At 45.5% G+C, this 13185-nt stretch overlaps 1 pseudogene; it reads right to left on the bottom strand.

The window, feature by feature from the left end:
- LOC124876607 overlaps positions 1-5917 on the bottom strand; it is a 32353-nt pseudogene extending 26436 nt beyond the window's left edge.
- Between the last annotated feature and the right edge of the window lie 7268 nt (positions 5918-13185).

The following is a 13185-nucleotide window of genomic DNA, read 5'->3' as shown; positions in this document are numbered from 1 at the left end:
TTTGCTAAATACTCTCAGCAGTTAGTTTAGGCCAAAATGTAGGTCTGGGGTCACTCGTCTATTAGAATGTATTAGATACACCGTTTTTCCTTTGTGGTAGTCGTCCATCAATCCATACTTTTGTCATGATGCTGAGCAATCTGATACTGGCCGGATTTACTTCTTATTCCTGTCTGTTTTGTTTATCTTTCTCTTTCAGACACTTGAAACCAGCCACAATATTCACTCTATCACTTTCTATCATTACACTGTACACACTAATGACTACACGCACCGTTTTGGCAAACTGTTTTTGCAGTGACAGATACACGTTGTATGACTAATAAAACAATCAATTTTTCTAAGCAATGAATATTGCCCAACAGAAACATCCATCGGATTGAACTCAAATTCAGTATATTTGTGTATAGAATGTTGCACATAAAACTGTTTTCCTCATTATTAAGAACATTCAGCGTTAGAGATTCAGTTACATTAAAAAGGTTTCATGTTGTCCAAAAGTCACCAAAAAGTATCAGGACCCTTTTCCCTTTTCTGTTGAGGACTGGGCCACAGAATTGCCTTTCCACTAGTGAAGTTCTTACTCAACATTGGCATCACGTGGGCAAAGACTTTTGTACAACAACCAGGTAATGAACAGCCATAGAGTAGCCTACTCTAGACAACTGTTGCAAAAACATTTTCTCTGAAGATTCATCCTGTCTATAGAAGGGGACATCAGGAAAATTATTTGTTTATAAAAGGAAAAAAGAGACATTAAGCATCTTGTTGCATAGAGAAAGTGAAGCATCCATGTTGGATTGCTTCTCATCCAATTGAATGGGTTTCCTCCAAGTTGTACCCAAAAACACAAGATTGGATCAAATGATCTACCAAGAACATTTGTCCCTCAATCCAGGCACACTTTGGCAATCATCTGTGTTTTTACCACCATAATGAAGCTCTGTGTAACAGGGAAAAGTCATAAAGTGGCTCAAGGATCATAACTTTGATACTCCCCAGCTCAACTACATAAAGAACATGGGGTCATTCCTCAAAAAGCAAAAAAAACACAACCATACAATTTGTGATCAACTACATACACCAATAGGAAAAGTATGAATTTAGTTGATCAGAATATCCGCTTGGAGAGCACAAAATGTTTGACCGTGACTGTATATAAATCTGATGCACATTTGAATACATTTTACTCAGGCAAAGAAGCATCGAAGCAAAGGCAGACACTGATTTATTGTAATGTTATCCAGCATTCAAGTCCTTTGTCTTATCACTGCCTCTCTTAAAAAGGCAATAAGACTTTACACAAGTAGATAGTAGCAACCCTTGATCATAATACAAACTGTTTGCTGTGCTCTTGTCTCACAAGATAGCTGTTATAACGTTTAAACTATCCAACACAAACATTTCAACTAAAAGTTAAGTAAGGGTTAAGTAGGTAAAATCTTACTTAACTCTGCTGTTTCTTAGATGTCATACTGATGGTTTCTTTGAAATAAAAGGATCTTAAAGATGATTGTTTCACACTAATGTGGATATTATTGTTGTATTGGCAGCTGTTGAATTGGCAATACAACAGCTGCCAACATTTCTTATTTTTAATTTTCACAGGGTTTTAAGGGAGATAAAATAAACAGTTCTGAGTATGAATGTCAAATAAGCTGTTTGAGGCATTTCGTGGTCCCTTTTTTGTGACATTCGACCTTCGAGCTTCATTAGTTAAAAAGGAAAAACAACTGTTTAAAAACTTAAAAAATAGCATGGGTCACAGGAGAGTTGAGTTGACCAGATTTTGGACAATGTGAGAAATCTGACCATGAATGCAAACTTTGTTTTTGTGTTTATTTTAGGTTTTTTAAATTTATACTGAAAGAAAAGTTGGGGATCTACAAAAAAAAAAAAAATTCTGTAATTGTCTAAAGTTACCAAAGATGTGTGATTTATTAGATTAAAATAATATTCAGACTCATCAGGACAAGTAACAGCCTAAGGCAACAGCATAAGATGTGATGGTTATAATGTTAGGGCAATAGGCTAAACCTGCATTGTTGTGATTTCCCCAATGTTGACAGCAGAAGAAAGTATTTAGTTGGACACCAACAAGAAATTTCAAAATAACTTTACTCGTACTCGTACTCGTCGTCTTCCGCTTTATCCGGGACCGGGTCGCGGGGGCAGCAGACTCAACAAAGACGCCCAGACGTCCCTCTCCCCAGACACCTCCTCCAGTTCCTCCAGGGGGAGCCCAAGGCGTTCCCAAGCCAGCCGAGAGACATAGTCCCTCCAGCGTGTCCTGGGCCGTCCCCTGGGCCTCCTCCCGGTGGGACGTGCCTGGAACACCTCCCAAGGAAGGCGTCCAGGAGGCATCCGGTATAGATGCCCGAGCCACCTCAACTGGCTCCTCTCGATGTGGAGTGCCCTAAGGGAGTGCCCGGCCACCCTACGGAGGAAGCTCATTTCAGCCGCTTGTATCCGGGATCTCGTTCTTTCGGTCATGACCCAATGTTCATGGCCATAGGTGAGGGTAGGAACGTAGACCGACCAGTAAATTGAGAGCTTTGCTTTTCAGCTCAGCTCTCTCTTCACCACAACGGACCGGCACAGCGCCCCCATTACTGTGGCAGCCGCACCGATCCGTCTGTCGATCTCCCGCTCCATTCTTCCCTCACTCGTGAACAAGACCCCGAGATACTTAAACTCCTCCACTTGAGGCAGGAACTCCCCTCCAACCTGAAGAGGACAAGCCACCCTTTTCCGGTCGAGTACCATGGCCTCGGACTTGGAGGAGCTGATCCTCATCCCAGCCGCTTCACACTCGGCTGCAAACCGCCACAGCGCATGCAGGTCTTGGCTAGAAGGGGCCAGCAGGACCACGTCATCTGCAAAAAGAAGAGACGACATCCACTGGTCCCCAAACCCGACCCCCTCCGGCCCTTGGCTGCGTCTAGAAATCCTGTCCATAAAAGTTATGAACAGGACCGGTGACAAAAGGCAGCCCTGCCAGAGTCCAACATGCACTGGGAACAGGTCCGACTTAGTGCCGGCAATGCGGACCAAACTCCTGCTCCGCTCGTACAGGGACCGGATGGCCCCTAGTAAAGGGCCCCCGATTCCATACTCCTGGAGCACCCCCCACAGGGCATCATGAGGGACACAGTCGAATGCCTTCTCCAGGTCCACAAAACACATGTGAACCGGTGGGGCAAACTCCCATGAATCCTCGAGCACCCTGTAGAGGGTGTAGAGCTGGTCCAGTGTTCCACGGCTGGGACGAAAACCACACTGCTCCTCCTGAAGCCGAGGTTCGACTATCGGTCGGACTCTCCTCTCCAATACCCTGGCGTAGGCCTTACCAGGGAGGCTGAGGAGTGTGATCCCCCTGTAATTGGAACACACCCTATAAACACACCCGCCCCCACTATAAACAGTGTTGGCGAAGCACTGCTTCCCCCTCCTGAGGCGACGGACAGTTTGCCAGAATCGCTTCGAGGCCAACCGGTAGTCCTTCTCCATGGTCTCACCGAACTCCTCCCAGGCCCGTGTTTTTGCCTCTGCCACAGCCCGGGCCGCAGCACGCTTGGCCTCACGGTACCCCTCAGACGCCTCAGGAGTCCCACAAGCCAACCACAGCCGATAGGACTTAACAGCATCCCTTACAGCCGGTGTCCACCACCGGGTTCTGGGATTGCCGCTGCGACAGGCACTGCAGACCTTACGGCCACAGCTACGGGCAGCAGCATCGACAATAGATGCGGAGAACATGGTCCACTCGGACTCTATGTCTCCAACATCCCCCGGGATCTGGTCGAAGCTCTCCCGGAGGTGGGAGTTGAATACATCCCTGGCCGAGGGCTCCGCCAGACGTTCCCAGCAGACCCTCACTATGCGCTTGGGCCTGCAAAGTCTGACTGGCTTTCTCCTCCTACAGCGGATCCAACTCACCACCAGGTGATGATCAGTGGACAGCTCAGCCCCTCTCTTCACCCGAGTGTCCAAAACATGCGGCCGAAGATCTGATGATACGACAACAAAGTCGATCATCGACCTGCTGCCTAGGGTGTCCTGGTGCCAAGTCCACTGATGGACACCCTTATGTTTGAACATGGTGTTCGTTATGGACAATCCGTGACTAGCACAGAAGTCCAATAACAAAACACCACTCGGATTCAGATCGGGGAGGCCATTCCTCCCGATCACGCCTCTCCAGGTGTCACTGTCGTTCCCCACATGGGCGTTGAAGTCCCCCAGCAGAATAATGGAGTCCCCGGGAGGGGCACTATCCAGCACCCCCGACAGGGACGCCAAGAAGGCCGGGTACTCTGCACTGCCACTCAGCCCGTAGGCTGAAATGATAGTCAGAGACCTCTCCCCACCCCGAAGGCGCAGGGATACGACCCTCTCATCCACTGGGGTAAACCCCAACACGAGACGGCTGAGCTGGGGGGCAACAAGCAAACCCACACCAGCCCACCGCCTCTCCCCGTGGGCCACTCCAGAGTAGAACAGAGTCCAACGCCTCTCAAGGAGATGGGTTCCAGAGCCCACGCTGTGCGTGGAGGCAAGCCCGACTATTTCCAGTCGATATCTCTCGACCTCCCGCACAAGCTCAGGCTCCTTCCCCCCCAGCGAGGTGACATTCCACGTCCCTAGAGCCAGCCTAAGCATCCGGGGATCGGGCCGCTGAGGTCTCCACCTTCGTCCGCCACCCAATCCTCTTTGCACCGGTCCCTCGCGGTTCCCCCTGCAGGTGGTGGGCCCACTGGGGGATGGCCTCGCGTCTCTCGTTCGGGCTTGGCCCGGCCGGGTCCCGCGGGGAGCAACCCGGGCACCAGGCGCTCTCCGATGAGTCCCGACCCCAGGCCTGGCTCCAGGGTGGGACCCCGGCTCCGCCGTACCGGGCGACGTCACGTGCCTCGATATTTTTTTCTTCATGAGGGATTCTTGAACCACTCTTTGTCTGACCCATCACCTAGAGCCTGTTTGCCATGGGAGACCCTACCAGGGGCATTTAGGCCCCAGACAACATAGCCTCTAGGATCATTTGAGCACTCAAACCCCTCCACCACGTTAAGGTGGTGGTTCAAGGAGGATTAACTATAATATCGCAATACTACCTAACTATACAATATAAATACAACAATAAATATAAATACAACAATAAATATTTTCTCACACTTAACACCATGGTCCTCTCTTAGTCCTTCCAAGTGGCGATAAATAATTTATTTGCACAGGTTTTGAGTCCACATAAAACTAAGGAAACTCTGCAACTGACAAAAAATTCCTCTCAGTTAGTGAAGTTGTTTAAATTAACTTTAATGATGTATCTAAAGGTTAAAGTTGTGCAATTTACCATATGTTCCTCTTACTTTTTTATGTTTTATAATTTTTATTATTAAACTAAAATAAATTGTCCAAATTAAAAGTTTTGGAAATTTGAAAATATCTGTTTGGATGGCAGGTTCAAGGGTTCCCCAAACAGGTTTAACACTCAACAATAATAGTAGCTGACCGGCACTGGTTTGCCTCGTAGATTCAAAGTGATTTTTATCACCTGGATGTCTGACATCAACTGTTTAAGTAAGAACACAGTTAGATAAATGTGAGGGCAGTGTGAGATAGAACAAAAATGGTACTCTGATTTCAACAGTTTAGCTCATTCATACTCACCGAGGTAGGAACAATCAGTGGCAGAGGAAGAAGGACAAGCGGAGTGACAAAGATGACGATGTAGTTGATGTGGTACCACAACCACTTAAACACATTGAACAAGCTGTCCATGAAGATCTCAGAAAGATTAACAAACACATAAAAGTTACAAAACTCCCCTCGAGCCTGACAGGCAAAAATGCCCAGGAAGCTTATTCAGGCACACACCAGTCCTGTGCAAGTCAGATGATCTAACAGTGGAGATGTGCACAGCAGAAAGCTACTTTGTTAAAAAGACCTAAATCAATGCAATCTACTCTCTATGTCTGTGTTAGCACATCAAACATTAACCCAACACTAGGGCGTTCACAATCCTTGACAGTGAAGGAGATGAAGCTCCTGATAAAGAGAGGGAGGCAGCTGTGCAGAAAGGGGGGAGGGACGGACAGATGGAGCCTATGATAGACAAACAATGGTTAGGTTTATCAGGTAAAGGAGTCCAGCTCTGTCATGTGTAACCAAAGTTTAGGGGTTATGCATTTAACAGCTGAGATGGAACCCACTGACAGTCTGCAATACAAGGTCTACAAGAGTTCAGGTTTCACAACTTGAAGTCTGTAAACGAAAGAAAACACATGCCAAGTTTTAATTACTGTCTAAAAGCACCAATATGCAGTTCAGCACATCAGGAATGGGTTATGGAAGACTTTTATACAAGAATACACAAATTAAATCAAAAAGTACAAAAGTTTTATTTACATTGTAAATGTCAGGAATCTGGGGGTTTGTGTCTTTGTAGTTGGTTTTCTCTCTTTGTGGAATTTTAAGTTTTCACTGGAGGGAGCAGTTTACCGGAGCCACTGGACTCCTGGTGGATGGATTGCAGCAGGTGTGCTTCCGCATTATCAAGTTATCTTTTCATTATCAAGTCATCAGTTGGACTATATGATGAGCTGGCTGTTAGTCCTTCAACACTTGAGTGTTAACTGAAGTGGTAACCTAAACCCTCTGAGTTTCATAGTGGTTCTTATGTTGCTTTCCCATGCTTAAATAATTTTCTCATTTTTCCTTGTTCAAGGCAACCCTCGAACTGACACCAAGTTCCTTACCTGAGTGCTCCTAGATCTCTACAAATCATCTGCTACAAACGATAAGCCTCAGATCACCATTCCACGGTTGGCAACTTCAAGGCTCCTTATTACCCTCTTTCTCTTTGGAACATGTCTGTCCTCCGACACTCTAATCAAGACCTGCGCTCCTCTCTATACCATGGCCCTCCTTCCACCATTTGAGCCACTACTTGGATCTCTTCCCCCGGATTCTTCTAATTCCCCCTGGCGATCATACTCTGCATCCATTTGAAAGCCTTCTGCATATCTTCATTGTTATTTGCCTGTAATATTACCTCTGCACACCTCTCCTCTCCTCCTCAGTGACGTTGCTGTTCAATGTTCCCAGAGAACCCCATCGGACAAGGATCTCCTTCATATTGATCATCATTGTCTATAATAAATCTTTAAACTTTTCCCTGCCTCCTGAGAGTATTCGTGCTTGTGGGTCAGACAGTTAAACAAAACAATGACAGTAAGTGACCTATTTATATATAACTTACAATTCCACTGTTATTTTTTGTTATTGTAAAGCTTTTACTTTTTTATGGTACAATTTCCTTACTATCTTACTACTTACTACTTTTTTAAGTTTTGGAGGCATTCTTCCAAAGATATTAGCTCTGCAGCGAAATGTTTTTAATAAAAGAAGTTGTCTTTTTTGTTTGTTTTTTTGTTTTTATATCTTCACTCTTGTAATTACAAATATAATGGCAGGAAACATGATGTTAATCAGTAAATCAGTAAAACTATATTAGTACCAGGATTTCAGCCAATGACTTAAGCCCCTTTTATGCTAGCAAGTGCTAACATGCAGGCTAGCTGAGAAGTACTAAAACTAATCCTGTCAGGACTTGCGAAATGGAGGACCCCGGGATGCAGACGAGCAGGCAGCATGACGGTAAGTGAAGAAATGATTTAATAAACAAAAAACTCACTCAAAAGAAGAAGCAGGAACCAAAACAATAAACGGGCAGGCAAGACAGGCAAAAACAGACATGGGCAGGCTGGCAAGACAGGCTTGGCATAACAAACAGGACACAGGTGACATGAACTGAAATGTTTCCGCGATGAATAACTGAACAGGTTTATATATATGGAGTGTGAACCAGTTGGAGCAAGGAGACAGATTATCTTGGAGCAAGTGAACCGAATAAAGATAACTGACAGACAGAACAAAACGTGGTTGGAGCAAAAACAGACTCTTGAATACAAACTAACAGAAACTAGAAAAACATGAAACTAAAGCATAACCAGGAAAATAATAAACAGGAGTATGATTCAAAAACTGTGTGAAACATATAAGAAAAAAGCAGAAACCAAACAACCCTAAATCATAACAAATCCTCTTTTAAGTCGTATGCAACCGAGCCCCAATGAAGGGGAGTCGGCCAGAAGCGCTGGTTTGGGGGGTGCTCAACCCCCTACATCGCGGAGACAACACAGGGCCAAGTCCGAGGACTGGGCCACAGACGACCCAAAACGGCAGATCCACCCAAATGCAAACCCCCAGCCAGCATAGGCACATGCACCCATCCATAGACAAATGAAAAGAAACTGCCAGAGCCCACCAGGCAGTCAAGCAGACCCCACACCACACACCACCGTGCCCAAGGGAAACACGCCGGTCCAGCAAGCTGAAGGGCGCCACAGCAAGGCCACAGCCTAAACAGCAAAAAGGCTGCATCACCCAACTCTTATGAGACCCCTAAGCCCACCAATGCACCGAAGGCCTTTGGGCCAGGGCAGGTGCCAGCGCTTAGACTGGCCCAAAACCCCAGCTACATATCCGCCAGGACTCAAATCCTGATCTGATGTGGAGGCAGAGACTGTCTCCAGACTTATGTAAACTAACAAAAGGTCTCTATACTGGTTAATACTAAAAACATTTTTATTTTTCCAATTAATGAGGATAGTTTTCTTAGCAATACATAAGGCAGTGAAAACCATGTGAAATGAATTTGTCTCCATGGTGACATCATCTAAGTTGCCCAACAAGCAAACTGAGGGGAAATGTGAGTCCGGCACCAGAACCTCTGAACAGGTGTACATCATCGTAGTGCCTGGATGTAATTGCCCAGTATATTGTCTGTGCACTGTAAGCAAGTATTAGACTATGCAAAACCCATTCTGACCTGTGTAGTGTAGGATTTTATATTGTATTAATTGTAAATTGGGATTACCGTATTTTCCGCACTATAAGGCGCACTTAAAAACCTTTTAATTTTTTCAAAAAATGACAGTGCGCCTTGTAATCCGGAGCGCCTTATATATGGATCAATTGGTTAATTGGTTGATCCATACTGGTTGTACACGGCGCTCTGTCAAAATGTTTCAGTACGACTGGTAAACTACAAAGCCGCACCGCTTGCAGCATTACGGCTACCGTACTCAGGGGCGTCGCCGAAGTAATAGCGGTAAACACCTGTACTGTGCTTACTCCTAGTACAACACCACTTGTGTGTGTATAACGTTTGAATGTACTGTTGCAGGAATTGCCTGAACTATATGTGATTAGAAGCTCAGTGTGTGGGGTGTATGTTTTGTGTGTGTGTGTATGGAAGATGTTGACATTACTCCTCCGGACAGAGGTGGCGCTGTGTGCTGACGTAGCTGAGAATCAAGAGTGAAGGAGTGACGTCGGTATTATTGTGTGTGTGGGGTGGGTAGAGACGGTGTATGAGTCTGTAAGCCCTGTGTTTTTATGTGCTGCAAAGTCATTAAAAAGAACCCCGAATCTCGTCAACAACTCAGTGTTTTGATGCTGTTTCTTCATGCTCAACTCAGCAACGTATGAGTGAGGGAGTTAACCCCGAGGAAACTAGTAACTTCGGCCCTGGAGAAAGCGTCTCCCCTGTGTCATCAGACTACGGTCAGGGGACAGAAACAGGAAAGGTTAACAGTACTAACGTTTGATTTAGTGCATCAAACTGTTTCTTTTACGTGTTTACTGAATCAGGGAAAAGTTCCCTTTCATGTTTTAACTAACGTTTGATTTCAACTTCAACTTCATAGACTCCAATGCATTCCTAACGTGCGGTTGGCTCTATTCAATAGAATTCTATGTAGAGGAGACCTTACCATGAGAGTGAATGGAGTTATCAGAACGCTGGTTTGTAGTGTATTAATAAAGTTTGACTGACTTATTTGACTGTTTTGTTGACATTCTCTTTAGCACAGCTCCATCTAGTGGATGCATAACACAACCCCAGTCAAACGTTTGACTGCAGTAGCTTCTATTCTATGCGCCTTATAATCCGGTGCGCCCTATATATGAAAAAAGTTCTAAAATAGGCCATTCATTGAAGGTGCGCCTTATAGTCCGGTGCGCCTTATAGTGCGGAAAATACGGTACTAGTCATTTTAAGTTCTTAAACATATCTGAGACCAAAATGTTTGGTGAAAGTTGACTGACAAATCCACCTCCTTTTTCATAAAAGGAAGGGATATTGATTCATCTATTTTAGACAGTTTCCGGTATATTTTAGACAATAATTTGGGGGGGTTAAGATTAAGGAACACTAGTACACTTGAAAGCATTTGTAACCCAACTTTATTGAGCATAAATTAATTTTTTATTATAGATTTATTTTGTTGATATTTTAAAACTGAAATGTTGTCCATCCCATATTGTATAATTCATCTGTAAAAGGGATTAACTGAATTACTTCAAATATATGTTCCAGATATTTATTTCTTTACTCCTCCAATCTGAAAGGTTTATCAATTTATTTATTTGCAGGATGTCAGGGTTGTTCCAGATGGGTGTGCACCTGCATTGGATTAGTGAAGACCCTGACATATTTAGATACTCCCACCATGCGGTCAGAGAGGTGCTGATATTGAGGCTTTTAAAGCATACATGTCTGTTTATATTTGAGGTACTAAATGGAAGGTCTGAAATCTTAACATTATTGCACAATGTCTGTTCCACATCTAGCCAGGGTTCATCTAGAGGACTGTGTTTAAACCATTTTGAGATGTATTGTAGCCTATTTACGTTAACAAGATGGCGCCGACAATGGCAGCTTCGGAGCTTCGCTCTCTCTTTGTTTTTGTATTTTGTGTGTTTTTATGTTTTTTGAGCCACAGTTCTGTGGTGTCGGGCCACAATCCTGTGGTCTCATTCAGTAGAGAGAAACTTCTCAACATCAGAGAGTCCTCTCTTGGGTTTTTTTCACCATCTTTCATCGATCCGAGGTTCACTGAGCTCCTGACAAGCGGAGCCACGGCACTCTACGGGATATTGTGTCGAAAACGGCGGAGGGGAAAGCGTGCTGGCGCGCTGGTAAAGCTCTGCAAAAGAGGACTTCGCACACCACTGCCTTCAATCCACCTGGCAAATGTCCGCTCTCTCAACAACAAGATGGACGAGCTGCTTCTTCTCACCGGTAAAAACACGGACCTCCGCGGATCAGCGGTTCTCTGCTTCACCGAGACATGGCTGAGTGAAAACATCCCGGACTGCGCACTGCTGATGCCGGACTTCCAGCTGTTCAGAGCGGATTGCAGCGCGGAAGAGACGAGGAGGCGGAATCTGCTTTTATATAAATGAAGGTTGGTGCAGAGACGTAAAAGTGCTGGGAAAAACATGTAGCCCGGATCTGGAGTCATTTTCCATAATCTGTAAACCGTTTTATTCACCGAGAGAGTTTTCCTCGTTTATAATAATCGGCTCATATATTCCACCGCATGGCTGCACTTCTGCCGCGGAAAAACATCTTGCTGAGCTGATTACAGATCTGGAGAAAAAATACACGGACTCTTTCATCATAATACTGGGAGATTTTAACAGAGCAAACTTCTCCCATGAACTCCCCAAATACAGACAGCATATTAAGTGTCCCACCAGAGACAAAAACACACTGGACCATTGTTACACAGCATTAAAGGACTCATATCATGCTGTTACCAGGGCTGCTCTGGGTTTTTCAGATCATTATCTAATCCACCTCATCCCAACCTACAGACAGAAACTAAGAGCTTCCAAACCCAAGGTTCACACTGTTAAGAAGTGGACTGAGGAATCAAAGCAGATGCTACAGGCCTGCTTTGAATGCACAGACTGGACTGTTTTTAAAACCTCACCCACTGACTTAAACCAACTAACTGATGTGGTGACATCATACATCAGTTTCTGTGAGGACATGTGTGTGCAGACCAAGACCTTCTGCACCTTTGGGAACAATAAGCCATGGTTTACTCCACACCTCAGGCATCTGCGCAGGGAAAAGGAAGAAGCTCACAGCAGTGGAGATTGGGCGTGGTACAGGCAGGCCAGGAACAAACTAACAAAAGAGATCAAAACAGCCAAGAGAAGCTAAAGTGAGAAGCTTAAGAACAGCCTTTCTACTGGTGACACTTCAGCTGTATGGACTGGTCTGAGAAACCTGACTGCCTACAAGAGCCCATCCTGAACAGAGTCGTTTCCTGGCCAACCGTCTGAATGGCTTCTACTGCAGACATGACAAGAAGCCATTCACACCTCAAATCATCTCCTCTACATCCCATTCAGGAACAAATTCCTCCCATAAAGCAACCAACCCCCCACCATCAGATCCTCTGCCTGCACTAAAGATCTCCGAGGAAGAGGTAAACAGGCTCTTTCAGCGCATGAAAACAAAGAAAGCTGGAGGACCTGATAACGTCTCCCCATCATGCCTGAAAGCCTGCGCACATCAACTCGCTCCAATCTTCACAAGGATCTTCAACAAGTCACTGGAGAAATGTGAGGTCCCCTCCTACCTCAAACGATCCACCATCATCCCGGTTCCCAAGAAACCCACCATCATAGGATTAAATGACTACAGGCCTGTAGCCCTGACGTCTGTGATCATGAAATCCTTTGAGCGGCTGGTGTTGAAGCACCTGAAAGGCATCACAGGCCCCCTGCTGGACCCTCTGCAATTTGCTTACCGAGCAAACAGGTCGGCAGATGATGCTGTTAACTTAGGTCTACACTTCATCCTGCAACACCTCGACCACCCAGGAACGTACGCCAGGATCCTGTTTGTAGACTTCAGCTCGGCCTTCAACACCATCATACCAGACATCCTCCACCAGAAGCTCACCCAGCTCAACGTCCCATCCTCCACCTGTCAGTGGATCAACAGCTTCCTGACGGACCGACAGCAGCAGGTGAGACCGGGGAGCATCTTCTCCCGATCCAGATCAATAAGTACTGGTGCCCCCCAGGGGTGTGTTCTATCCCCACTCCTCTTCTCTCTGTATACAAATGACTGCACCTCATCGGACTCGTACGTGAAACTCTTTAAGTTTGCAGACGACACCACTGTCATTGGACTGATCCAGGACGGTGATGAGTCTGCATACAGACAGCAGGTGGATCGGCTGGTACACTGGTGCGGTCAGAACTACCTTGAACTGAACCCACTCAAGACTGTGGAAATGGTGGTGGACGTTCGGAGAA

Source organism: Girardinichthys multiradiatus, chromosome 11, assembly GCF_021462225.1.
Source record: "Girardinichthys multiradiatus isolate DD_20200921_A chromosome 11, DD_fGirMul_XY1, whole genome shotgun sequence".
Taxonomy (NCBI): domain Eukaryota; kingdom Metazoa; phylum Chordata; class Actinopteri; order Cyprinodontiformes; family Goodeidae; genus Girardinichthys; species Girardinichthys multiradiatus.
The sequence above is the reverse complement of the archived record's forward strand: the minus strand, read 5'-3'. Positions and strand labels throughout refer to the sequence as shown.